Source organism: Schistocerca piceifrons, chromosome 2, assembly GCF_021461385.2.
Source record: "Schistocerca piceifrons isolate TAMUIC-IGC-003096 chromosome 2, iqSchPice1.1, whole genome shotgun sequence".
NCBI classification, from domain to species: domain Eukaryota; kingdom Metazoa; phylum Arthropoda; class Insecta; order Orthoptera; family Acrididae; genus Schistocerca; species Schistocerca piceifrons.
In genome coordinates this window covers 1045571435-1045598560 of record NC_060139.1, presented here as the reverse complement: position 1 = coordinate 1045598560, position 27126 = coordinate 1045571435, and positions in this window count along the sequence as shown.

Genomic DNA, 27126 nt, shown 5'->3' with positions numbered 1-27126 from the left:
GCGAAGTGGCGCAATAGTTAGCACGCTGGACTCGTATACGGGAGGAAGACGGTTCAAACCCGCGTCGGGCCATCCTGATTTATGTTTTTCGTGAATTCTTTAAATCACTTCAGCCAAAACCCAGGATGGTTCCTTCGAAAGAGCATGGCCGATTTCCTTCCCCATCCTTTCCTAATCAGAGCTTTTTCTCCGTGTCCAATTACCTCGTTGTCGGCGGTACGTTAAACACTAATCTGCTCCACAGTTGCGAAAGTGAAGGATTTTATGTAGCTGCCTCTCGATGACGTCCCATATATTTTTGTTGGGGTGCATGTAGGGCGATCTGGGTGACCAAATCACTCGCTCGAATTGTCCAGAATGTTCTTCAAACCATTCGCGAACAATTGTGCCACAGTGAAAAGGCGCATTGTCATTCATAATAATTCCACCGTTGTTTGGAAACATGAAGTCCATGAATGGCTGTTAAGGGTATCCAAGTAGCTGAATGATCAGTTCAGTTGAACCCGAGGACCCATTCCAGCCGGCCGAAGTGGCCGTGCGGTTCTAGGCGCTGCAGTCTGGAACCGCGAGACTGCTACGGTCGCAGGTTCGAATCCTGCCTCGGGCATGGATGTGAGTGATGTCCTTAGGTTAGTTAAGTTTAATTAGTTCTAAGTTCTAGGGGACTAATGACCTCAGAAGTTGAGTCCCATAGTGCTCAGAGCCATTTGAACCATTTTTGAACCCATTCCATTCCATGTAAACACAGCCCACACCACTGTGGAGCCACCACGAACTTGGACAGTGACATGTTGCGAACTTAGGTCCATGGCTTCGTGTGGTCTTCCCGCACTCGAAATCTACCATCAACTCTTACCAACTGAAATCGAGACTCATCTTTCCAGGCCACCGTTTTCCAGTCGTCTACAGTCCAACCGATATGCGTTGCAGGTGGTGTTATGCTGTTTGTAAATGCACTCCAGTCGATCGTCTGCTGCCATAGCCCATTAACGCCAAATTTGGCCGAACTGTCGTAACGGATGAGTTCGTCATACGTCCCACGTTGGTTTCTGTGGTCATTCCGCGCAGTGTTGCCTGTCTGTTAGCACTGACAACCCTACGCAAACGCCGCTGCTCTCGGTCGTTCAGTGGAGGCCGTCGGTCACTGTGGTGTCCGCGGTGAGAGATAATACCTGAGACTTGGTATTGTCGCCACAATCTTGACAATGTGGCTGTCGGAATATTAAATTTCCTGACGATTTTCGAAATGGAATGTCCCATGCGTCTGGAGCCAACTTTCATTCCACGTTCAAAGTCTGTTAAGTCCCGTTGTGAGGCCATGATTAGATCGGAAACCTGATTACGAATGAAAACTCCGCCAATGCACTGCCCTCTTATGCCTGTGATACTACCGCCATGCGCGTATCGCTATACCATGACTTTTGTCCCCTCAGTGCAAATACCAGCAAATACAGGAAAGCTCTCGCATTGTATCAGAGGCTATGGTGACGCCTTGCGAGGTCAAACCAAGGTGAAGGGTGGGACCATCCAACTGTGGGGCCGCGTATTGTGATGGTAAAACAGTGTTTCAGAGGGTTGCGATGCCGAAAGACGCGCTGTTCTGATACGAAAGAACTGTGAAATATCATGCGTGCCATGACCTGACAGGTGTATTTAATAGCCTGACCCTCTTTGAAGTGTTCGTCCATCGTATCCACCAGAGCTGTGATAAACGTGAGTCATCACCCTCGTTATGACCATGGGCAATTTGATATACAAAAGGATGGTAGAAAAGTACAAATTTCATTAAGTGATTGATCTTTATGTGGAAATTTGTGTCTGCGATGGTGATAGGTATGGTATGATGGAATTGACTTTGCAATGCTACTGACGCTGATGATCAAGTGCTGTGGTTTGTCTGGAGATTGTCGTCAGTGACTCGATTACCAGCTTCAGATAAGAAAAGCGGAATGGAATGGAAATTTGTCAGAAGCAACTTTCAATATTTAGGAGAATTGTGGCCAGGTAAAAGGATTGTATCTTCGGAGGAGAATGAAGGAGGTTAGGAATTGTTTATATAGATAGGGCGTATGGCGTTGATGGAAGGAGGCTTAGCTATTTCTTTGTAGGAATAAGTTGAGTAAGACACGTTCCAGGCGTCACATAGCGGTGGGGATTGTAAATTCTTCTTTCGTCAGCGTTCTGGTTGAGACGTATCTATGTCCCATTGAGAAATGTAATAAGGGCTTTTGCAGTGTACTATTTTGTTTGTATTACTGCACGACTCGGGAAACGAGGTCAGCCGCTTCTATTTCATGAACGCTCCCTGTCTTGCATGAAATCCATTCTCTTAGAGTGGATGTGGGCCTAGGGGAATTTTCTGCTCTCTGCATGCTTAGAAACGTAGTGCTGAACCGTTTGAATGCACGGGATAATAGCAGGGCGAGGAATCGAAGAAGAGAGAGAGGGTGGCAGAGGCCACCAGCCCTGTCTGTGTTGGCGTACGTGGCTTTGAGCACGTAAGTGGAACGATCTTTCCCGCCGAATTCGTGGCCCTGTGTTTCCATTTGTAGCTGGAATTTCGCGTCAGAAGTTTTCAGATCTATCGAGAGAGCCTGTGTATAGCGTGAGCTTTTGACGCGAGTCGACTGGGCCGCCGTGCTGCGCTCAGAAACTAGAGCCGTGATTGGCCAGAAGGTGCGCCAAAAAGTGGGTCCTCTCTCGGGGATAAAGGAGCGAACGGGAAGCTGAAGACTGGACGTGTTGACTGGATGTGTTAGGGATGCTGTTGGCTGATGGGGACGCACAGTTCAGGCGTGCCAAGAGGCGATGTCCGTGAGACGCAATGCAGATGCCTGCCTGGCGTACAGTCAGTTAGGTCACAGTCAAAGCTTGTTACTAGTCACTATTCTGTGTATCAAACTCTTTCCGAATTGATGGAGTCTAAATTCCTTACAACACCCGTTTCTTAGGTTGAGCAGTATGCTCGTTTTGTTACTTAAGTTTTCTTCTCGCCCTGCTATTGTCCTGTGCAAACATCGTTAAAGTTTATCAGCATCGCGCATTAGTGAATTAGTAACAACAAATTTCTCTCTTGTTCTTTTCCCTCAGTAATGCTTATGTCCGCCCCCGGTAGCTGAGTGGTCAGCGCGACAGAATGTCAATCCTAAGGGCCCGGGTTCGATTCCCGGCTGGGTCGGAGATTTTCTCCGCTCAGGGACTGGGTGTTGTGTTGTATTAATCAACATCATTTCATCTCCATCGACGCGCAAGTCGCCGAAGTGGCGTCAGATCGAAAGCCTTGCACCCGGCGAGTGGTCTACCCGATGGGAGGTCCTAGTCACACGACATTTCTTTAGTAATGCTTATCTCTGCTGCAGCATGTTGGATCACACGAAAGCTCATAAAATTCTTTCCCTTGTTCCTCGTAGAGGAACCCAACCCCCCACCACATCCCATGTTCATCACTTTGCCAAGTCCACATTTCGTAAGGGACACTAGCATGTAAGGGCACTGATAAACTCGTTACTGAGTCCTCGTACACCCCAAAAACAACAACAACATTGTTTGTTATACAGTTAAACTTCATTCATGTACAAGTAATCGTAATAAATCTCAAGGTATAAGTTTAATCTTTTACTTCAAGCCTCTCAGGTCATTTTCAGGTGCATCAGGCAATAGATTAATAATTATATGAGGTAATCCTCAACTTCCTTACGTCCCCATAAGGGTATACTGTGCCACATGGTTCCGTTGCGTCAGTGTAAAGAAACTGGTTTACATGCTTTCAGGGCAGAAATTCCTCCTACTTTAATTAGCCACAGTGTGGCCATTGCACTTATGGGGCACAGCACCATCACTAGTTGATTTTTTTTTTTTTTTTTAAAGGCATGTCCAATTTTTGGCTATTATTAACTAGGATCACAGATTGAGAACACTAGTTTACCGTCAGATCACCCCGTACTGTGACCTATAAAAACATAGCCGACACTTCATCAGTCGGAGGTGAACACTGTAGCTGTTAGTGTGGTCTTCAGTCCTAGCACTGGTATTGTGCAGCTCTCTACGCTAATCTATTCTGTTCAAGCCTCTTCGTTCCGGCACAGTTACTGCAATCTACATCCATTTCAAGCGGCTTGTTGTAGTCAAGCCGACCGCGGTGGCCGAGCGGTTCTAGGGGCTACAGTCTGGAACCGCGCGACAGCTACGGTCGCAGGTTCGAATCCTGCCTCGAGCATGGATGTGTGTGATGTCCTTAGGTTAGTTACGTTTAAGTAGTTCTAAGTTCTAGGGGACTGATGACCACAGATGTTAAGTCCCATAGTGCTCAGAGCCATTTTTTTGTTGTATTCAAGCTTTGGCCTCCCCCTACAATTCTTACGCACGTTTCCTTCCATTACGATGTTGACAATTCCTCGATACCTCATGGCGGATCCTATCAACCGATCTGTTATTTTAGTGTCGCAAATTTCTTTTTTCCCCGATGTAGGTGTATTACCTCATCATTAGTTATTCTATTTATCCATGTAATCTTCAGGATTATTTTCTAGCAGCACATTTCAGAATCTTCTTTTTTTGTCAGCACTATTTATCGTCCTCGTTTCACTGCCGTAGAGGTCTACACTCCATGCAGATACTTTCAAAACAGACCTCCTGATGATTAAATTGATATTCAGCGTCAGCAAATTTCTCTTTTTCAGAAACACTTTATTGGTATTAACGGTCTGCATTTGATATCAGCTCTATTTCCGCTGTCGTTAGATACTTTGCTGTGCAAATATTAAAACCATCGACTGCTTTAGTGGTTCATTTCCTAATTCTGTCTGCGCTGCCTGATTTCATTCGATTACACTCTGTTAGCCTTCTTTCACTTCTGTAGATTTTCATCTCACAATCTCTTCTCAAGACACTACCCGTTCCGTTCCACTGATCTTCCAAGCCGTTTACTATCTCTGACAGCATTCTAGTGTCACCGGTAAACTTTAAAGTTCTTATGTCTTCTTCTTGAACTTTAATTATTTTCCCACATTTCTCCTTGCTTTGATTTATTTCCTGGAATATGTTCTAAATCCACGTGATAGTACGCAAATGAGAGATTGTTGTTGGTTGTACGCCTATCGCAAGAGGCTCTGTCACTTTGAGTCGTTGTGTAAGATGCGTGTTCGTCCTCAGAAGCGGGACTGGTACTCGCGAATCGGCGCTAGCGCAGTTAGCGGGTGTGGGAGGCGTCTGTGATGGGGGGCCTTGAGGCAGACCCCGGGACTCACAGCTCGCGACACGCAGTCGTGACTGCGCGCCTTCTCCTTGACCTACGGACGCGTCGCAACATTCCTCGCCGACCGTCGGCGACGCATCCGCGTCTTAAAAATTTGTCGCGATCCCGGATACTGGAAACCAGTTACCACGTTCCTCACAATCCTCTTTCTTCATTTTGTGTTCCTTCAATTTATCACTGAACAGCACGTCTAATTATAGAATCCTCACTGGAGACACTGGTTAAAAAATTGCTCTGAGCACTACGGGACTTAACATCTGAGGTCATCAGTCCCCTAGACGTACAACTACGTAAACCTAGCTAACCTAAGGACATCACACCCATCCATGCCCGAGGCAGGGTTCGAATCTGCGACCGCAGCAGCAGAGTGGTTCCGGACTGAAAGCGCCTAGAGCCGCTCGGCCACAGCGGCCGGCAACAGTGGTTAGTCGACAACAATTCGAACAACAAATATTCGCAGTTCGGCCAGAAGCTGATGAGAAACGGTACATAAACATTCATTCTGACAAGAAGGTACCTTGAGAGACAATACAAGCTGCGTTCAATGAGTAACGCAGAACTTAAACCACAAGTCTTCTGGCGACATGTTGATGACACTTTTGTGGTGTGGCCCCACCGGTGAAGAAAGACTGACACTCTTTTTGCAGCATCTGAACTCTATCCAAAAGGATATCAAATTGTAAAGTGCCAAGACATGAGCACTTACACGTTAGCTTACCAACATTAGTATTAATGATAAAGGGACTGACAAGGGCATCCGATCATGACTCTATTGAATTATGAGGCACTCTCGAGCAGTATTCCCTGCATGTCTGCATGATTGAGCCACTAACTTAAAGCGTCGGTGAAAAGTGTCGGAAGTTGAGAATTGTGGAATATGAAGTCTGCAGATGGCCGTAGCTCGCCGGGTCGCCGTGGGCGGCAGGTAGCGGTCACCGGAAACGCGAGACAATACGGCGCTTTTGGGGGCAGCCCGGCATCCGGAGCCACCTGTGCTGGGCAACATGTGGCGAAGACGGGAATTTCGTTTGCCTAGGGGCGTTATGGCCTACTCATCATTGGGTAGATCTCAGAAATGCCATTGGAGGGATTTCGGCGATGATAGAGCATTCGACATTGGCCGAAACAGAATATTCTTCGGCCGCGTTTTCGTACGCGTGGGAGTCGGGGGAATTGTGGAGAGAGTGGACTTCGCCTTCAGTCATCGAGCTGTACGGACTTGGAGACGGCGTCTTGGCCATCGTCTTCGAAGGGAGATACACGGTCTGTATCGCAGCACTGCACCAACGCGTGTTCCGTGCAGAGTTCTGCGGCTAGAGCTCTTTGTGTCCTCAGAAGCGAGATTTTCACCAACGCTTAACCACTTACAACAATTTACCTAATATTCTTGATCTGGTAGTTACCCTTGCGAGTATTTATCAACGTAGCTGCCGGTAATAGGGGTGCGTAATTGCAAATTGTTAATGTGCCATTCTCAGGAGTGTGTGGGTGGTCAAAGAAATTCACATTTTTTTTTGTAAATGTTGTCAGTTGTGGGGGATAGCAAATAAAAATGTCAATATTACAATCGGATTATCGACTTCATTGTATCTAGCTAGCATTTACCCTGTCCCAGTAAGCTTTACATGTGCTCTAGTCACTGCACAGCTTGCCCAGACTGGAAGGAAAGGTTTGCTGTCTTCTATGTCAGCGACGGACAAATAAGCTTACAAAATTTACGAAGGAAGTGGACAAGAGCGACTGTCTGCCATGATCAGACGGAAAGTGGATGGATCATTGAGGCATTCCGTTTACCGTAAACCCACCCAGACGCAGAGACCTATATTTGCAATAGTCTAGCTGCCACCACAACACTGGTTCCCGTCAGATCACCGAAGTTCAGTGCTGTCGGGCTGTGCTAGAACTTGGATGGGTGACCATCCGGTCTGCCGAGCGCTGTTGGCAAGCGGGGTGCACTCAGCCCTTGTGAGGCAAACTGAGGAGCTACATGATTGAGAAGTATCGACTCTGGTCTCGTAAACTGACATAGGGCGTGGAGAGCGGTGTGCTGACCAGATGCCCCTCCATATCTGCATCCAGTGACGCCTGTGGGTTGAGGATGACACAGCAGTCGGTCGGTACCGTTGCGCCTTCATGGCTTGTTCGGGCGGAGTTTAGTTTCAGCTGCCACCACCCATTAAATACAAAGAGCTCCCTTCGAACATTGGTTAACCGGGCACATGTGTCTCATGAAGACAGGCCGCGCGGTATTAGTCGAGCGGTCTTAGACGCTGCAATCATGGACTGTGTGGCTGGTCGGTCAGGCATGTCTGTGTTTGTCCTTAGGATAATTTAGGTTAAGTACTGTGTAAGCTTAGGGACTGATGACCTTCGCAGTTAAGTCCCATAAGATTTCACACACATTTGAACATTTCGTGAAGACAGTCTAGCACAGGAGCTGGAGCACCTGCAATCAGTGTTCAAATATAATCGATATTCTCCACATTAGATCAGCACAGCCTTAAAAAAGAAGAAATGTGACCACCCACGCTATTAAGAGGAGAAGGGACGGTTGAAGTCCAGGGAGTCCTTCGGAATGTCGGCAATATTTCGTCGAAATTAGGCAGAATATTAAGAAAACATGAAATCAAAGTAAATTCCACCTCTTCTCGGGTCGGCAAAGGACGACCTGGGATGCGAAAGGCTCGAATCTACAGATTATCTTGTCAGTGGCAAAGCCGTCGTTAGTCAGACAACGCGCACAGTGCGTAAAAGATGCGTTGAACATGATCGCCACACTCGCCTTTCGCAGCCCTGTGAGCCAGCCATATCTCCACATGACATTCCATAGTCGAGGCCCTCACTAGCCTGTCCTCGACTGTAAGGTGCAGATTCGGCAGTATGTTCACAAGCTTTATGCTGGAAGCTCTCAGCTATCAAGATGAATGCATTCGACATCCTGTATTATACTAATGTGGAAGGGCTGGATAAAAAGTAGTTGCAACCTGGTTGTAATTCATACCAGAATTTATTGACAGACATTCACCGTATTACATATGCTCGGTATAATCATCCCGAGTCTGTATCACCTTCTTCCACAGAGATGTATACCGTCAGTGCATCCATCTCTGTCGATGTCTTGCAAGGAGCGCACTTTGGTCCGGACGGTGGCGTCTGTTGTGTTGTGTGGTGAACAGGTCGTAATCACATGGACACACATTGGGTGGCTAAGGTGGATGTTACAGTATCTCCCACCCCACAGGTTCGCAACACTGCACGTGCATTGTCAAGATGGATGATGGAATGCAGTGCCAGAACGAAACATTGTTGTGCGCTCCGACCACGTGCCAATTCCATCTCTATCCACACACGTTGTTGATAATTCCTACACATACTGTTAGGGAGCTTGAATCAGCATCCCGCACTTTCAGACAGTAGATACTGCAACTGATTCCAATACAGCCACCGTCGTTCACTGCATTACTTCAGCTGACCTTCTGCTGTCAGCTACAGACAATGGGCATACCATATGACGCACATCCTTCATGTTATGGCAGTGTTGCCATTACTTTTTGTCGAACCTAAGTAACATAGAAATCGTTTGTATCCCCCAACTTAATTACGTCTTAATTCGTTGAGGCCGTATTAAAAGGATGTCATCGATTTTTTTATTTCTTTGCTTCATTCTAGAGAGCTTAACACCCCACCATCAACAAAATCTACGACATATTAAACAGCCTGGCCACAGGATTTGCTGAAAGACCAGCACCTAGCGTGATCTGGGGGGGCCCAGGGAAAACATCAACTGTACAGATTTAACTGGGATTTGACACCGAATCTTCCTGAATATGAGTTCAACGTTCCACTGCTTCACTTCACTTGCCATCTATCTTCACGTAGCCATTTAATGTTCCATCAACATTGAAAACCTTCCCATCTCCTCTATATCCCTTTCGTTACGCAACCTTCTCTTCTACAATAACCTATGAAACCTTTCCTTAGGATTTCTGTCTCTTGCCTAATAATAACAAATGAAATCTTCCCCCTGAAATAAAATCTCTTTCTCAATCTTCACATACAAATTAAAATCCTACTTATTAAAAGTGATTTTCTGATTATTTCGACGAAACATAGAATGTGTCGTCGTCGTGGCCCTCAGTCGTTACCTGCAATAACCCAAAACGGTTCCTTACCTTTTTTACTGTTACTGGATCGCCATCTGACTGCTACATCGAACTGCGACATGAATATACTTATTCTGTTTGCCATACTCTATTAGATGCTGGTGGGCTGTCATAATAAGTGGCTGTATTTATTACCAAAGCTGACATTATTCTTTAATAGCAAAGCTGAAGTTATTATTTAATTAATTTGACTGACGTTAGGTAATTCATAGTTAAACTTTTTCTTAACAACAATAAAACTTTGCAAAGTTTTACGTTGATGGTTTTTGGGAAGGATTATAATCAGTAATGCAATATTGCTGGCAAAAATTAATTACATTCTGAATGAAATGATTTTGCAAACGTTCAAATGGGACTTACATTTTACAATAATCTTACAACTAGCATTGCGCAAACATACCTTCAGTAGTCTTGAGTTTCTAAAAAAAATAACTCAATAATATTAGTTCCTCTTATGATAATAGTTAGGTGATGTCTGTGTACATCCGATTATAATCTCTTGTAAATCATAGCTGGTGGCTGGCAGGCACACCGCTCCTCTCAACGTCTCGCTTCAGACCTGCTACCGACTCGCTTCACTTCTCGCTTACTACTGACTTCCTACGAACGATAAAGTGCGGTCTCTCCCGCCAACAATGCTTTCTGGTGCAGACAATCCCTGCTACCATTACAAAATGTATCAATGTGCGGTCTCTCCCGCTCTTTTCTTAAGATGCATCCATACGCGGTCTCTCCCGCCCTTTTTAAAATTATATCAATGTGCGGTCTCTCCTGCCAACAACAGTTTGGTGCAGACATTCCCTGCTACCACAATTACTTCCAACATGACAAATGTTAATTATTCCTACTTAAGCCTATTAATAAAATATAAACATCTTTCATAAATTGTGGTTTGACAATAGACAATAGAAATATACACGTCTTATAACATCACAGTCGGCATGAAGGTAAGACACAGCCCACCTTACCTCAGAGACGCGCTCCTTGATGAACCATTCCGAATCACCCCCCTTGATAGATGTGTGACCCTGCTGGCCCGTCGGGTTCACCGACCCCGTTTCCATTAGCAGCTGTCCCTCCAGGGTGTGACAGGCGCAGCGAGCGCCCCTGACCTATCGGCAGGACGCCCCCACCCCCTTCCATTGCCGCATTCTCTGCGGGTCGGGTCACGCCGATAGGTTAGCCGGGCGTAATAATACCCAGTGCCCGGCACCCAGCACTCACTGCCCGTGACTGCACGTACCGACATTCATCCTCGATACACTGCTCTACTGGCGTGCTCACTCGCTGACGCAACCGCGCTTTCTCTCAGATCGTTGCCAGTTCCCCTGGATGAGAGACATGCGAGAACTCTACCGAGAAGCTTTTGCAGCTGATTTTGCATTTACAGTGGCATACGAGGGCAAGACAAACAGTTTTAAAACTGTAATGAGATTTTCACTCTGCAGCGGAGTGTGCGCTGATACGAAACTTCCTGGCAGATTGTGTGCCGGACCGAGACTCGAACTCGGGACCTTTGCCTTTCGCGGGCAAGTGCTCTACCAACTGAGCTACCCAAGCACGACTCACTCCCCGTCCTCGCAGCTTTACTTCTGCCGGTACCTCGTCTCCTACCTTGCGAACTTTACAGAAGCTCTCCTGCGAACCTTGCAGAACTAGCACTCCTGAAACAAAGGATACTGCGGAAACATGGCTTAGCCACAGCCTGGGGGATGTTTCGCAGGAGAGCTTCTGTAAAGTTTGGAAGGTAGGAGAGAGTCGTGCTTGGGTAGCTCAGTTGGTAGAGCACTTGCTCGCGAAAGGCAAAGGTCCCGAGTTCGAGTCTCGGTCCGGCACACAGTTTTAATCTGCCAGGAAGTTTCAGTTTTAAAACTGGCTTGTAGGTGGCGTTGATATTAATATACTTCTACCCGGACGGGTGAGACTGCCTTGGGAAACACAGTGAGTGTCTGGCAAATTATTTGTTAAATGTATATTTCAGCCTCAATTCACTGAGATGGTATCATTTTGACTATTACCAGGTCATCATTAGCTATTAAAATAATGTTGTTTTTGCTGTGGTTTTGACTCAGAAAACTGATTGGATGCAGCTCTGTATGGTACTGTATCCGGTGAGGCCTCTTGATCTCCGAATAACTACTGCGACTTACATCCTTCTGAATCTGCTTACTGTATTCATCTCTTCGTCTCTCTCTCTCTCTACGATTTCCTCCGCACACCCCACACCCCTCATCCCCGCCTTATCTCGCAGTTGCCTCCAGTACTAAATTGGTGATATCTTGATGTCTCAGAATGTGTCCTATCAACTGCTCCCTTCTTTTGGTCAAGTTGTGCCACAAATTTCTTTTCTCCTCATTTATGTTCAGTACCTCCTCATTAGTTACGCGATCTGTCCATATAGTCCGCAGCATTTTTCTGCAGCAACACATTACAAAACCTTCTGTTCTCTTCTTGTATAAACTGTTTATCGTCCATGTTTCACTTCCGTACAAATACTTTCAGAAAAGACGTCCTATCACTTAAGTCCATACTCGATTTAAAAAATTTCTCTTCTTCAGAAACGCCTATTTGTCATTGCCAGTCTGCATTTATATTCTCTCTTCTTCGGCTGCCATTAGTTAATTTTCTACCTAAGTAGCAGAACTTAGAGTAAATCTCGTTTCCTAATCTAATTTCTTACTGATTCCAGTGTCTCGTTTCCTAATCTTAATTTCCTCACTGTTTTCTAAACTAATTTCCTCACTTGATTAAAATAATAGGAAACTAAATGACGTCTGTACACAGCCACACCCCGCCCGTCCAAAAAGTTACGAGACTGGATTAATAAAAAATAGAGAACTGTCAATATATGGTGGTTTTAATGTTATAGATGTTCTACAAAGCCCCCCCCCCCCCCCTCGCCCCACTTGAATACAACTCACGGAACGTTCGTAAAAGTCCTTCTTTGTGCATCTTGTTCAACTCGTGTCACATTTATTGGACTGTCAGTTACGTCTTTAATGTGTTCAACCCTTCATGCGTATTTCTGCATATTTACGTTTTATGGTAGGTTAGTACTGATAACACCGTCTCATCACCCACGATGTTTTTTCTAAAAAAGCATTGTCGACGTTCTGCATTTAAGTACAGTCACGGCAAGCGCCCGGGCGTCGCTGTTTTTGTTCGGGAGTCAAGATTATGAGACCTTACGCATATGCATCTCATCACATCTCCATTAACCTTAACACAGTACCTCATCAACTGAAAAGATCCAGAGGGTCGCTCATTGTCGACACACATCTGCTCTCTTGTTATTGGAGGTGAAGTCTAGAGGTAAATCATCATAAGAACATCTAGATAGTTAAACTATATCCTTCAGTTCCAAACGATTATTGTGTTCACTTGAAGAGTTACTTTTTTTGAGTCATGAGTCTTCTGCCTGGTTTGACGCGGCTCCCCTCCTGTTCCAACCTCTTCACCTCAGAGTAACTCTTGCACTTAACGTCCTCTGCTGTCTGTCAGATATATTCCAACTTCTGTCTTCGCCTCGGTTTTTTACACTCTACGGCTCCCTCAAAAGTTGATCCCAGATGTCTTAACACAAGCCCGATCACCCCGACCCTTCTACTTGTCCGTGTTTTCCGCATACTTCTCTCCTCACCAGTTTTGCTGAGAAGGGAACCTCCCCATCGCACCCCACTCAGATTTAGTTATAAGTTGGCACAGTGGATAGGCCTTGAAAAACTGAACACAGATCACTCGAGAAAACTGGAAGAAGTTGTGTGGAACTATGAAAAAATAAGCAAAATTTACAAACTGAGTAGTCCATGCGCAACATAGGTAACATCAAGAAGAAGAACTCAGGAGCGCCGTGGTCCCGTGGTTAGCGTGAGCAGATGCGGAACGAGAGGTCCTTGGTTCAAGTCTTCCCTCGAGTGAAAAGTATAATTTTTTATTTTTTGTTTATGTCACAAACTCTTATGTATTCTTCACATTTTTGGGAGTGATTATCACATCCACAAGAAAACCTAAATCGGGCAAGGTAGAAGAATCTTTTTACCCATTCGCCAAGTGTACAAGTTAGGTGGGTCGACAACATATTCCTGTCATGTGACGCACATGCCGTCGCCAGTGTCGTATAGAATATATCAGACGTGTTTTCCTGTGGAAGAATCGGTTGACCTATGACCTTGCGATCAAATGTTTTCGGTTCCCATTGAAGAGGCACGTCCTTTCATCTACTAATCGCACGGTTTTGCGGTGCGGTCGCAAAACACAGACACTAAACTTATTACAGTGAACAGAGACGTCAATGAACGAACCGACAGATCACAACATTATGAAAATAAAGAAAGTAAACTTATCACTCGAGGGAAGACTTGAACAAAGGACCTCTCGTTCCGCAGCTGTTCACGCTAACCACGGGACCACGGCGCTCCTATGCTCACATTATCCTTGATGTTGCCTATCTAGCGCATGGACTACTCAGTTTGTATATTTTGCTTATTTTTTCAAAGTTCAACACAACTTCTTCCTGTTTTCTCGATTGATCTGTGTTCAGTTTTTCGAGGCCTATCCACTGTGCCAACTTATAACTAAATCTGAGGGGGGTGCGATGGGGAGGTTCCCTTGTGAGAAACTTATCAGTCCGCCTAACTGTCAACGTCCTCCAATAGCATCACATTCCTAACGCTTCGATTCTCTTCTTTTCCGGTTCTCCCTCAGTCTATGATTTAATTCCACACAGTGCTGTGCTCCCAATGTACATTCTCAGAAATGTCGTCCCCAGATTAAGACCGATGTTTCACATTATCAGAATTCTCTTGGTAACGAATGCCCACTTCGCCTGTGTTGGTCTGATTTTTATGTCCTCCTTGCTTTGTCCATCATGTATTGTTTTGCTTCCAAGGTAGCAGAATTGCTATTAGGAGCAGACGATGGCAGACTTACTATGTAACACTTTCAAGCGTTACGGCGTCACACTACTATCATGAGGTGTTTTAGAGGCTCTATGTGCTGGGTATGTCATGGAGGTTATGCATCGAGATTTGTCCCTGTACAGAAAGATTGGTGTATTTCATTGTGTACCTTAAGTTGGCTGCATGTTTAAATCATCTCACTTATATCTTTGATTACGTTTATAGCCGCAACTGCCCTTTTTTGACAGACAGAGCACAGCAATAGACAGAACAATATCACTTCATACCTCCGGATTCAGTTATTAACATTACGTATGAAATGATCGTATGGAATTGTTGGCCGGGAGGCCCCTTCCGGAAGTTCGGCCGCCGGGTTGCAAGTCTTATTTCAGGTGACGCCACATAGGGCGGCTTGCTTGGCGGTGATGATGAGATGAAGAGGAGGACAACACAACACCCAGTCCACGAGCGGAGAAAATCTCCAAATCGGCCGCAAATTGAACCCGGGCCCGCTGCATGCTAGACAAACACATTACCACTCAGCAAAGCAGGGAGGCTATATTCCATATATTCTTAACTGATAAGATAAAAGCCGGCCGAGGTGGCCGAGCGGTTCTAGGCGCTACAGTCTGGAATCGCGTGACCGCTACGGTCGCAGGTCCGAATCCTGTCTCGGGCATGGATGTGTGTGCTGTCTTTGGGTTAGTTAGGTTTAAGTAGTTCTACGTTCTAGGGGACTGATGACCTAAGAAGTTGAGTCCCATAGTGCTCAGAGCCATTTTTTGATAAGATAAAAACTTATTTCAGGTGCTCAGACTGAATACCCAAAAATATAAATGATCTTACTACGCCATGTGTATCAGCAAATAAATACGTTTGTATCTGAAAATAATGTTTTATGGTGTAACGAATTTAATCTTAGCAATTTAGAACATTTGAAATGCAAAGAACTGAATCTGGAAGTGTGAACAGATCTTGTTGTGTTTATTCCTGTGCTCTGTGTGCCGAAGGAGGATATACTCAACTAAGAATATAAGTAAAGAAATAACAGGTTATTAAAAAAATACAGTCTCCTGAAGGGTCACACTGAAACAGTCTGTGCACGGATAGGTTTCAGTACATAGCTTCATTGATACACCAAGAAAATGTCTCGCAGCACACTCCAAAGAAATACACAGTTAAAAGTTATTGAAAACTGAACCCTGAGGCTCCTGACGATGACAGCATTTTGCTGATATGAGCTGTGCCCATAAATACCGCTAAGTAAAAGTGACTCAAGCTGAAAAACTAAATTTTGCAAAACAGTTACTGATCACCAATTTCTGCACTAGACATATACATTAATTTTAAGCTTTTTAAAATACTGTCGACGGTAAATATGAATTGAATCGTAAACAAATCAAAATTATTTTTGCATCATCTCGACTCCGACAGTTCCGGAACCTGTACAGAAAACTGGAATAGAGATCAACATAAACATCATTACCGCCCATTTTATTGCTGACCAAAACCACACATTGCATGTTGTAACACTATACAGCGAGACCTTCAGAGGTGGTGGTCCAGATTGCTGTTCACACCGGTACCTCTAATACCCAGTACATCGTTCTCTTGCATTGATGCATGCCTCTACTCGTCGTGGCGTACTATCCACAAGTTCATGAAGGCACTGTTAGTCCAGGTTGTCCCACTCCTCAACGGCGATTCAGCGTAGATCCCTCAGAGTGGTTGGTGGGTCACGTCGCCCATAAACAACTCTTTTCAATCTATACCAGGCATGTTCGATAGCGTTCATGTCTGGAGAACATGCTGGCCACTCTAGTCGAGCGATGTCGTTATCCTGAAGATCCTGAAGGAAGTCACTCACAAGACGTCCACGATGGGGGGGCGAATTGTTGTCCATGATGACGAATGCCTCTCCATTATGCTGCCGATATAGTTGCAGGATGGAATTCACGTATGGTATAGCCCTTATGCCGCCTTCCATGACCACCAGCGGCGTACGTCGGCCCCACATAACGCCACCCCAAAACATCAGGGAACCTCCATCTTGCCGCACTCGCTGGACAGTGTGTCTAAGGCGTTCAGCTTGACAGGGTTGCCTCCAAATACGTCTCCGACGATGGTCTGGTTGAAGGCATATGTGACACAATTGCGACACTATTGCGCACAGTTTGAGTCGTAACACGACGTCCTGTGGCTGCACGAAAAGCATTATTGAACATCGTGGCTTTGCTGTCGGGGTTCCTCAGAGCCATAATCCGTAGGTAGCGATCATCCATTGCAGTAGTAGCCCCTGAGCGAGGCATGTCATCGACAGTTTCTGTGTCTCCGTATTTCCTCCATGTCCGAACAACATTGCTTGGTTCACACAGAGGCGCCTGGACACTTTCCTTGTTGAGAGCCCTCCCTGGATCAAAGTAACAATGCGGACGCTATCGAACCGTGGTATTGGACGTCTAGGCATGGTTGAACTACAGCCAACACGAGCCGTCTTCCTTGTACAATGACTGGAACTGCTCGGCTGTCGGACCACCTCCGTCGAATAGGCGCTGCTCATGCATGGTTTTTTATATCTTTGGACGGGTTTAGTGACGTATCTGAACAGTCAATGGGACTGTGTCTGTGATACAACATCCACAGTCAACGTCTATCTTCAGGAGTTCTGGGAACCGGGGTGATGGAAAACTTTTTTTGATGCGTGTATAATCGCTCAGAATAACAACAATCGAACCATATTTTTAACATATGAAAATAGCATATTACAGAGGAATTTTCGAACAGTTGCCTAAATGCTTTGAGATTTTATTTCTGTTTGTAATGTTTGTAGCAGCGCTGTCCAGCTGCTTGTGTAGTAAACCCATTGGCTTATTCTTTGAAAAACAGCGTAAACATGAATATGTGGCTTTTGCCACCCATGTCAAACTGTCGTTAGGAACTGCGACCTACTATGACAGTAAAGGATTAATTGAAACAACATTCTGTGTCAGTCACTTTTAATTTACTGCCACGAAGCGTCCAAAGCGCTTACACCTTCCTCTCCAAGTGGATCAGTGGAGTACATTGGATTTTTGTTTGCTGGACGTATACCAGTAAGGTAATTGAGTATTTGTTTACATAATATGCCACTAGGAAAACAATTTTTTTAAAAAAATAATATAGCTAATTGCAATGTGTTTCAGAAAGATAAAAATGTATATTTTTGACGAACATCAAGGTTATTTTTGCTGGAACATGTTTTAAGCAGTTTTATTATTACAAATTTGTAATCCTTATACCATTATTGCTTATTTGTAGCGAAATAAAACACAAAACTGTCAAAAATGTAGTGTAATCCACTGATCCACTTGAAAATCAGAAATGGTTCAAATGGCTCTGAGCAATTCCCTAGAACTTAGAACTACTTAAACCTAACTAACCTAAGGACATCACACACATCCATGCCCGAGGCAGGATTCGAACCTGCGACCGTAGCAGTCCCGCGGTTCCGGACTGTAGCGTCTAGAACCGCACGGCCACCGCGGCCGGCCCGAAGATGAGAATGTAAGGCGTCGAAACTCGTCGTGAGAGTAAATAAAACGTGACTGACGTAGATAATTGTTGTATTTTATCCTTTACGAGTACAGTGAATAGCAATTTTAAGCGTGACTGACAATGTTTTGCGGCATTTCACTTCGATGTATTCACATTTCATTACAGCTTGGATATTCTTCTTAAGTAAAATAATTGTTTTTATAATTATATGTTTTTGGCCACCTGTTCAAAAAAAGTTACTCGCTGCTGTGGATAATCTAATTGGTATTATGTAGCGATGTTGCCTAGTGCCGCTGGTTTGTTTGCTTTCCGCGTTACGTGTGGGAAATGACATAACCCGACACCAAGTTACGTGTCGGATACGGAATCAGATGTCATACACCGTACATTGCGGTAACAAGCGTGCCTGGCGCCGTTGTCTTCAGACATCATTATGACAAATTGCTGACTGCGTCCTTCAAGTCTGCAAATAAACAGGCGACTCTTATAATGGCTGTGTGGCTGTGTCGTCATCTCAGTTGTGTCCTCGCATGTAATTAGGTACAAGCGCATGCTAGATGAATCCGTAACTGCTTGAAAACTTTACAAAAAATTGTTGCGGGGAGTAATAGAAACGAAAAATCAACGTCTCTTCGAAGTCATCAACAAGTTGCGTTCTTGCCCTGTGGTTTGTAATATTAGATGTACTTCGAAATATGCGGGATGCGCTACAGAGGTGAATACAGAGAGCTTACATCTTCAGCACCTATTTCAGTCAGTTTCAGTTAGACTCACCAGAGACTCCGTATCCCTTGGTAATAGCTCTGATATCACTAACGCATCAAAACAGAATCTAAATTACTCTAATATAATAAGCAAAGGCTTAGAAAAATCTCGAGATCAATATTTGCAAAGAGATGTGTTAATATTTCCGGGTTGTACTTAAGAGTGATAATGATATAACTAGCATAGTTCAATCTTTTTTAAGGAAACTCTCCTATGGTCTAAATAGACGATACAAACGAGGATTTAGCTTTCTTTTTTATTTTTAGGTTGTGGTGCTGTCCATTAAGCATGTTTGAAAGGTCAATTATTGTAACTGAATCCGTTTACTTTTTGCAAATATACACCTGATTACTTTACACAATATATTTCGACACTTCCTAGACGTCTTTGGTAAGATTTCATTTCATATTCGAAATTTCAAAATTTTTTCATAAATAGTAGCAGTATACCTTGTTACTGTTGTTTGCCCTTTTTATTTTTGGGGGGACCGTTCCTTTAAACTTGTTGTTAGCCTCTCAACTTCAAGAACATTGTTGTTTAGGGAGCAGGTGGAACCTCATGTAACTCTCATGACAACATTTGAGTAATTAGGGATTCTAGTGATTTTAACTTCGATTCTTACGATAATTGCTATTTCATTTTCGTTGTAGAACATTAATTTATTGGGTCTGGACAGCTTTTCATTAACTGACGTTCACTACAGTATCATATATAGCATAAACCCCACCACTGCGCATCATAAAGATAGTGCGGTGCAGAGCTTAGCAGAGTGGCAACGATGAAAACATACATACAGAGTTATTGTCGATCTAATACTATCTCGGAACTCCATGTGCGTGAAGAAAATTGGCATCGTCAAAAGAAACGGTTACTTGTAAATATTTGCGGAACAGACACGCTAGTTGACTGTCATTAATTTTCGCCTACTGTCCTAAACAGTAATATTCTCGTAGGTGAGAGGCTGCCTACGAACAACAAAGGAACGGTCCCACCAAAAATAGAACAAGAGGCAAACAATAGTAACAACAGTTTGCGCCTCATTTGTTAGAGATGAATGAAATTATGGCCCGTTGCTGATAGCATGAAACTTTCGAAATATGTTTGACGAAAGAGATCAAGAAGAATTGCGTTTTCGCAAACATAACGCACCGCTCATTTCCATCCGTATATGAAATACCATCACATTACATAAAATTTAGACTGCAATTTAAAAGTGCTCACAGAAGACGCCAGAGAAAAAACATTGAATCTATATATACTAGTATATCAATACAAGTCTTTGCTTAACGTTTTTGACAAAAATCTCGAAAAGTAATTGCTAGTTTAATCCAGATTTTTGCGCGATACTCTAATACAAGTTCGGCCTTACATATTTTTAAAACACATAGTATTTAAATATACATGTAATCTATACTACTATATGAAGACAAGTCATTATTTAAAGTTGTTAGCAAAACTCTCGTAAAGCACTTGACTAATTTATATCAAACTTTTATACGATGTTCTAATGATGATTCGGACGGACATGGCGACATGGTTTTTTTTTAAATATAAATATCTATGTAATATATAAAGGAGAAACGTTGTTACCAAAAATCTCGAAAAGTTCTTGACACATTTATTTCAAATGTTACGCGATTAATAGACACTCAGACGGACACATGCTACATATTTTTTAATGAATAATGTACAGGAAATTTTGAAATTTGTGGTAAAATCTTATCGGACCAAACTGCTGAGGTCACCGGTCCCTAAGCCTACACACTACTTAATCTAACTTAAACTAACTTACGCTATGGACAACACACACAAACACCCATGCCAGAGGGAGGACTCGAACCTCCGACGTGGGGAGCCGCACGGACCGTGACAAGGTGTCTTAGGGCGCGCGGCTACCCCGAGCGGCCAATGTACAGGTTTGCCGCTAAAACCGACTATGATAAAGAAAAGGCTGTGCTGTGATCTTCTGTGAAAATGTGCTGTTTGTTTTCTTTCTCACAGTAAGCTAAGCTGTTTCTCCCATACATATTATTTTTCATAATACACACAATCCTTATTTTTCTTTTTTTTTAAATGGAAACACATCAGTGTGCTGTTTTCTTTCCAGCAGTCAGTTTTTATTGCAAACATAAGTTTTGTTTATAACTTATCAGGTTACGATTAGAATACCACAAGGGAATAGGAATATGCAATAACAATAACCGAGATTCACAGTGAGAGAAAGAGGAGGGAAGACGAGGGAGACAGAGGGTTGAGAGGGTGAGAGTGGACATAGAGAAGGGAAAGGAGGAGATGGACAGAGAATGGTGGGAGGAGAAGATAGAGGGTGGAGGAAGTGATAGAGAGGTGGGGGGGGGGGAGAGGAGGAGACGGACAAAGAGCGAGTGAGGAGGAGATATATTGGGGGGAGAAGCAAATTAGAGTCTGTATCTGATTCCCATACATGTTTAGCAATTTCAAAGCATTGCCGTATAAAACGAGAACTGTAGATCGTTTCAGAATAACGCTAATCAGAAGATACATTGAGATTCCCTGTGACATAAAGGGCGAGACGCGCCCGCTCGGATAGCGGCGCGAGCTGACGCTCCTGCTTCAGGGATACGGAGAGGCGAGCGAGCCCTGATCGAATCCGCCTCGCGGGTAAGCAAAGAAGGCAGGTCAGACGATCAACCTGGATGTGGTTTTTAGGTGGCTTTCCACAGCCACCTAGGTAAATACCGGGATGGAAACCTCGTTGGGCTTCAGTTACCATTTACGCAAACAATTTGGAAACGAAATCACACTTGAAGAAGAGATCTACACCAGATGCAGGCAGAGGGGGAACACAATTTTGATGTATATATGTTACGCATACTAAAGGGATCAATGAAAATTTGCACAAAGGCCAGGGTTCAAACCTAGGTCTCCTGCTCACTAGACAGATGTGCGAACCATTACGAACCTGGCAAACCCGGGTTCGATTATCGGCCGTGGTAAAAATTTTCATTCGTTGCTTGAGTCGGTACATATACAACACAGATGTTCGAGACTTGGGAAGGTCTCTGGAAACATATAGTTTCATTTGTACAGAGATTTCTTCCCGGTGGGAGTGGTGGAGTTAGGAAGGGCATCTGGCCACCAACACATTAACACTGCCAAAACCGATGTATAATAATGCCTTCCCCATAGAGAAACGGGAAAAGACAACAGGAAAAGAAAGGAGAAATAATAAAGAGTGAAAGGCGTCTGCGGCTCTAAAGTCTAACGTTATAGCATCAGTAAGGAGTTATGTTCGTAAACGAATATCATTGTAACATGTTAAATAATTTGATACACGATTAATTAAAGATATTGTTCGTCACGTGAAGGAACAAGTTATGCATAGTCGAAAGGCTTTCGGAAAAAGCGGCACTTGACGTGGATCCTATCAAGAGATACTAACGGTGAACAAGCTAAGGTAACTTTGAGGAGGCCGATGCAACGTGGCTGCACGAGAGTACGTCTTACAGTCGAGTCCGGGCGGGATACGGTGGCCGATGCACAGTGACCAATTTTCGTCCCAAGCCTGGGCGGGTTCATTCGTTTGTTGTGAAGGAGAAGCCAACTATTTACCCGCTCTCGGCCGGTTGGCGACGCAGCGCTCTGACAGAATCCAGGCACACTCCCTGTAATACTTCTCAAACGATTTTACAAAATCTATGTGTTTGGCGCCTTACTAATAGCTTTATATGTCTGCTTCATGACGTGCCTTTCATTTCGTTAATGGCCATAGTTATTGTAATATTTGCAATTAAGTAAGACACTGCACGAAATTCGAAAAAATTTGCAATAAAAGACAGGGGTCAATATGATTTCGCGTATATGAAATTTAACCAAGATACTGAATTTTTCTTTAGACTTGGGTAGAGGACTCTATCTTCTCATCAAACTCAAGAAAATTCATCTTTCGTACCACACTTATTTACGATCGTGCGCGCCAGTAGTATTAAATATCCATGTCATTTCTTAATATTTCGTAAGCGGTTTGAGATATCGTAAAGAGATTTTGGCAAATGACAGCACACAAAGAGGAGAGTATTTTGCAATATGGTTATTGCGCGAAACCTCACTATCTACGGTGTTATTCCACTAACTACAAACTCTTCCGATGGAAGAGCGTAATTTTTAAAGGCAATTGGTACTTGGTGAAACGAGAAATGTTGTTGGTTTTGGAGAACGTAGTGAAGATTTAAAACGTTTGTTTTTGTACTGTAGATGTATTTTTTCATAAGCTATTGATCTTAGGAAGTCCTCAGTTCCTCACTTTCAAAAGGTTCAAATGGCTCTGAGCAGTATGGGACTTAACATCTATGGTCATCAGTCCCCTAGAACTTAGAACTACTTAGACCTAACTAACCTAAGGACGTCACACAACACCCAGTCATCACGAGGCAGAGAATCCTGACTTTCAGAGTTCTCACTCTATTGTATTTGCACAACGTATTAGTCAAGTGACATCATATAAACTCTTCTGTGTTTTGGCAAGAGAAGGAAATTTTAACAAGTCAACAAGAGAATTGTAGGTTTTCATCAAAATTCGACACTCACGACGCTTCTATGAAAGTTACAGTCAAGCGAAAATAAATTTCTGTATTTGCTACATTTTCAATGGAAATATTTTTACATACTAAACAAAACGAAAGTGACTTTAGATTATTAGCACGGTCACCATGGAAGGGCTCCACTTAATACAGTATCTGCAACGGCGCTTTCCCTCCAGCGTTCGGCTTTTCTTCTATATCGTGTTGCACGCAACCCCCACCACTACCATTCCGACCATTCTTGCCCTGCCGACTGCACTTCTACCGGTGGTATTATTCAGCGCGCACTGTAACATGCTTCGCGGGTGCCACGTGCTAGACTAACTGCGTGGTGCGTCGGTAAATAAAAATTAATAGACACCAGTAGTTCGATAATTTCTATTGCGTGATGATGGAGGGCTGAATCAAGGCGGGTAGTACTCAGGAGTAATGGGTTAAGCAAGCTGGGCAGCGAGAAGTACCTTTTCAATTACAGGCCTGGAACAACGAACGTAACGTCAACCGCAAATAAGGGATAAAGTGCATGGTCGCCTGAACGCTACACCGTGAGCGAGACGCAGCGGCCCTAGTCGTCATATGTCCGCAAGTTATAGATTATCCAGCCTCACAGACAGCCTTTAGAATGAAGTCTAGTACCTGTAAAGGAGTGGTTTCCAAGCTTTCTTAACCCATTACCCCCGAGTACAACCGCATAATTGCTAGTACCTTCGCCCCTCCCCCTCCCGCACCACCACCCCCCTGTTGCGACCCATCCATTTCTCCCCCGTCAACATTAGCGCCCAAGAAAACTTAAGAATGGTAAAAAATATTCTTTGAACGTTTTTATTTTTCAAGTAGCGAAAGATGAATGATATGTAGTTGGAAATGTTTTATTGCCGGCCGAAGTGGCCGTGCGGTTAAAGGCGCTGCAGTCTGGAACCGCAAGACCGCTACGGTCGCAGGTTCGAATCCTGCCTCGGGCATGGATGTTTGTGATGTCCTTAGGTTACTTAGGTTTAACTAGTTCTAAGTTCTAAGGGACTAATGACCTCAGCAGTTGAGTCCCATAGTGCTCAGAGCCATTTGAACCATTTTTGTTTTATTAAAAAAAGAATAAGTCAAGGAGATAATGCGTGATGCCTGATTCTGACAACATTTTTGTTATAGAATGATGAAGCAATTCGCAGTGCATTGCTTGTGCAACCTTCTCAGAACAGAAAGCTAACTATCCACATTCAGAGAAGGCATATCCTACAAACCAAGTTCCTCAGCACCACTTCCCTCACTACCGACACGTACTTCACACACACCATGCATCCCCATCCAAGTTAAAATGTGACCTAGGCCTGATGTTTGTAAGTCACTTGATTGTGGACTTCTCAATTCTGAACTGGCAGCAACTGGAAGACTTCGAGCTGCCAATAACGTGTATGTGAACACTAATAATAATAATAATAATAATAATAATAATAATAATAATGATAAGAAAAGAACAAAAAAACAGTGTAGGCCCCTAATGCAGTGTAGTAACCATTATACAGTTACTGAAGTGTCGTGCTGCCAGTTAGTTCGTTCATTGTTGCGAAGTGAATATTAGGCAATTTCCGTTCTAGCGCACTTTCATATTAGTGCACACTCCACTGCAAAGTGAAAATTCATTTTGCATTAGTACAGTTCAGTTCGTGTGCAGGTGTGGTACGTAGTGTGTTGTAGGAGGAATGGTAAATATTTTAGGAAGTGGTAGTATAGTAGAATTGCATTAAAATGCCATTTAACATGTGTCCAATTTTGATTAAGTACAGAGATTCACCTAGTTAATATGTAACCGAAACGAACTTAAAGCAAATCAGGACGTTCACAGTTGATTTTCAAACATTCCACCGCCAACTTCAGTTCATTTTTGACGTCTCTTAGTAACACCATTCGTAGCTCTTCTGAGGTCTTCTTTGAGTTACTTTATGAGGGTTCCACTTCTCATAATCTGAAGGATCAAAATGGATCTTGTGGCTAAACTTACTTCGTAGACTTCGCCTTTCAACCATCCCCACAGGCAAAAGTCCAAAGGGATAATGTCCGGCGACCTTGGTGGCCAAGAAACGTGCCCATATCTACCGATCCATCATCCAGAGAATATTCGGTTTAGCTGATGAGTCACCTGACGACTGCAATGTTCAGGAGGCCCTTTATGCTGGATGAACATACGCATTCTTGTCGTCAAAGGAATTTCTTCCAATAATGCAGAAAGCTCATTTTGAAGAAAGTGTAGATAACAAGATCCTGTGAGACGATGCCGAAATACAACAGGCCCAATCATCTGATGGTCTATCAAACAACACCACACATTTAGAGAGACACTACTTCCACCGACTGAATATGTCTTCTACTTCATGCACGCTCTGCTCATTTACACGTTCGTATGCAGTATGACTGCTTGGCACTGTACCAGTGTCACGTACTGTATTGAACAAACGAGTAAACATTCTTGAATCTGGTAGTCTGCGGTTAGGAAATCGTATGCCGTATTCTCTACAAGCAGCGTTTCCATTACAAAACCCATACACAAATACCAGGTCGGCATACTCAGCATGTGTAAATATGTGCGGCATGTTTACACGCTACTGTACGGTAGACTTGGCCAATAAATCGCAATACAAACTCCATTGTAAACTAAAACATAACTTCACAACGTGAACATCAACACTCTACTGCTGACATAAATGTGCCCATAGCAACCTGTGTACCAACACACGAAACGAAAATGCATTGAACTCAGCTGTATCTCTGTACTCTGTAAAAATTGGACACGAGTTATATAGCATTTTTATTGCAATTCGTCTATACTGCCGCCTCCTAAAATACACTGAAGCGCCAGAGAGACTGGTACAGACATGCGTATTCGAATATAGAGATATGTAAACAGGCAGAAAGTGGCGCTGCGGTCGAGAACGCCTATACAAGACAACAACTATATGGTGTAATTGTTAGATCGGTCATTGCTGCTACAATGGCAGGTTATCAAGATTTAAGTGAGTTTGAACGTGGTGTTATAGTCGGCGATCGAGCGATGGGACACAGTATCTCCGCGGTAGCGACGAAGTGGGGATTCTCCCGTACGACCATTTCACGAGTGTACCGTGGGTATCAGGAATCTTGTAAAACATCAGATCTCCGACATCGTTACGGCCGGAAAAAGATCTTGGAAGAACGGGACCAAAGACGACTGAAGAGAATCGTTCAACGTGACAGAAGTGCAATCCTTCCGCAGACTGTTGCAGATTTGAATGCTGCGCCATCAATAAGTTTCGGCATGCGAACCATTCAACGAAACGTCATCTATATGGGCTTTCGGAGCCAAAGGCCCACTCGTGTACCCTTGAAGAGTGGACGACACAAAGCTTTACGCCTCGCCTGGGCCCTTCAACGCCGACATTGGACTGTCGATGACTGGAAACATGTTGCCTGGTCGGACAAGTCTCGTTTCAAATTGTGTCGAGCGGATGGACGCGTACGAGCATGGAGACGGCCTCAGGAATCCATGGACAACGCATGCCAGCAGGGGACTGTTCAGAGTGTTGGAGGCTCTGTAATGGTGCAGTTGGAGTGATACCCCTGATGCGTCTAGATACGACTCTGACAGGGACACGTACGTAAGCATCCTGTCTCATCACCTGGATCCATTTACGCCCATTGTGCATGCCGACGGACTTGGGAAATTCTAGCAGGACAATGCGACACCCCACACGTTCAGAATTGCTACAGAGTGTCTCCAGGAACACTGTTCTGAGTTTAAACACTTCCACTGGCCACCAAACTCCCCAGACATGAACAAGCCGTGCAACGTGTTGTTCAGAAGAGATCTCCACCCCCTTGTACTCTTACGGATTTATGGACAGCCCTGCAGGATTCATGGTGTCAATTCCCCCCACAACTACTTCAGACATTCGTCGAGTCCATGCCACGTCGTGTTGCGGCAC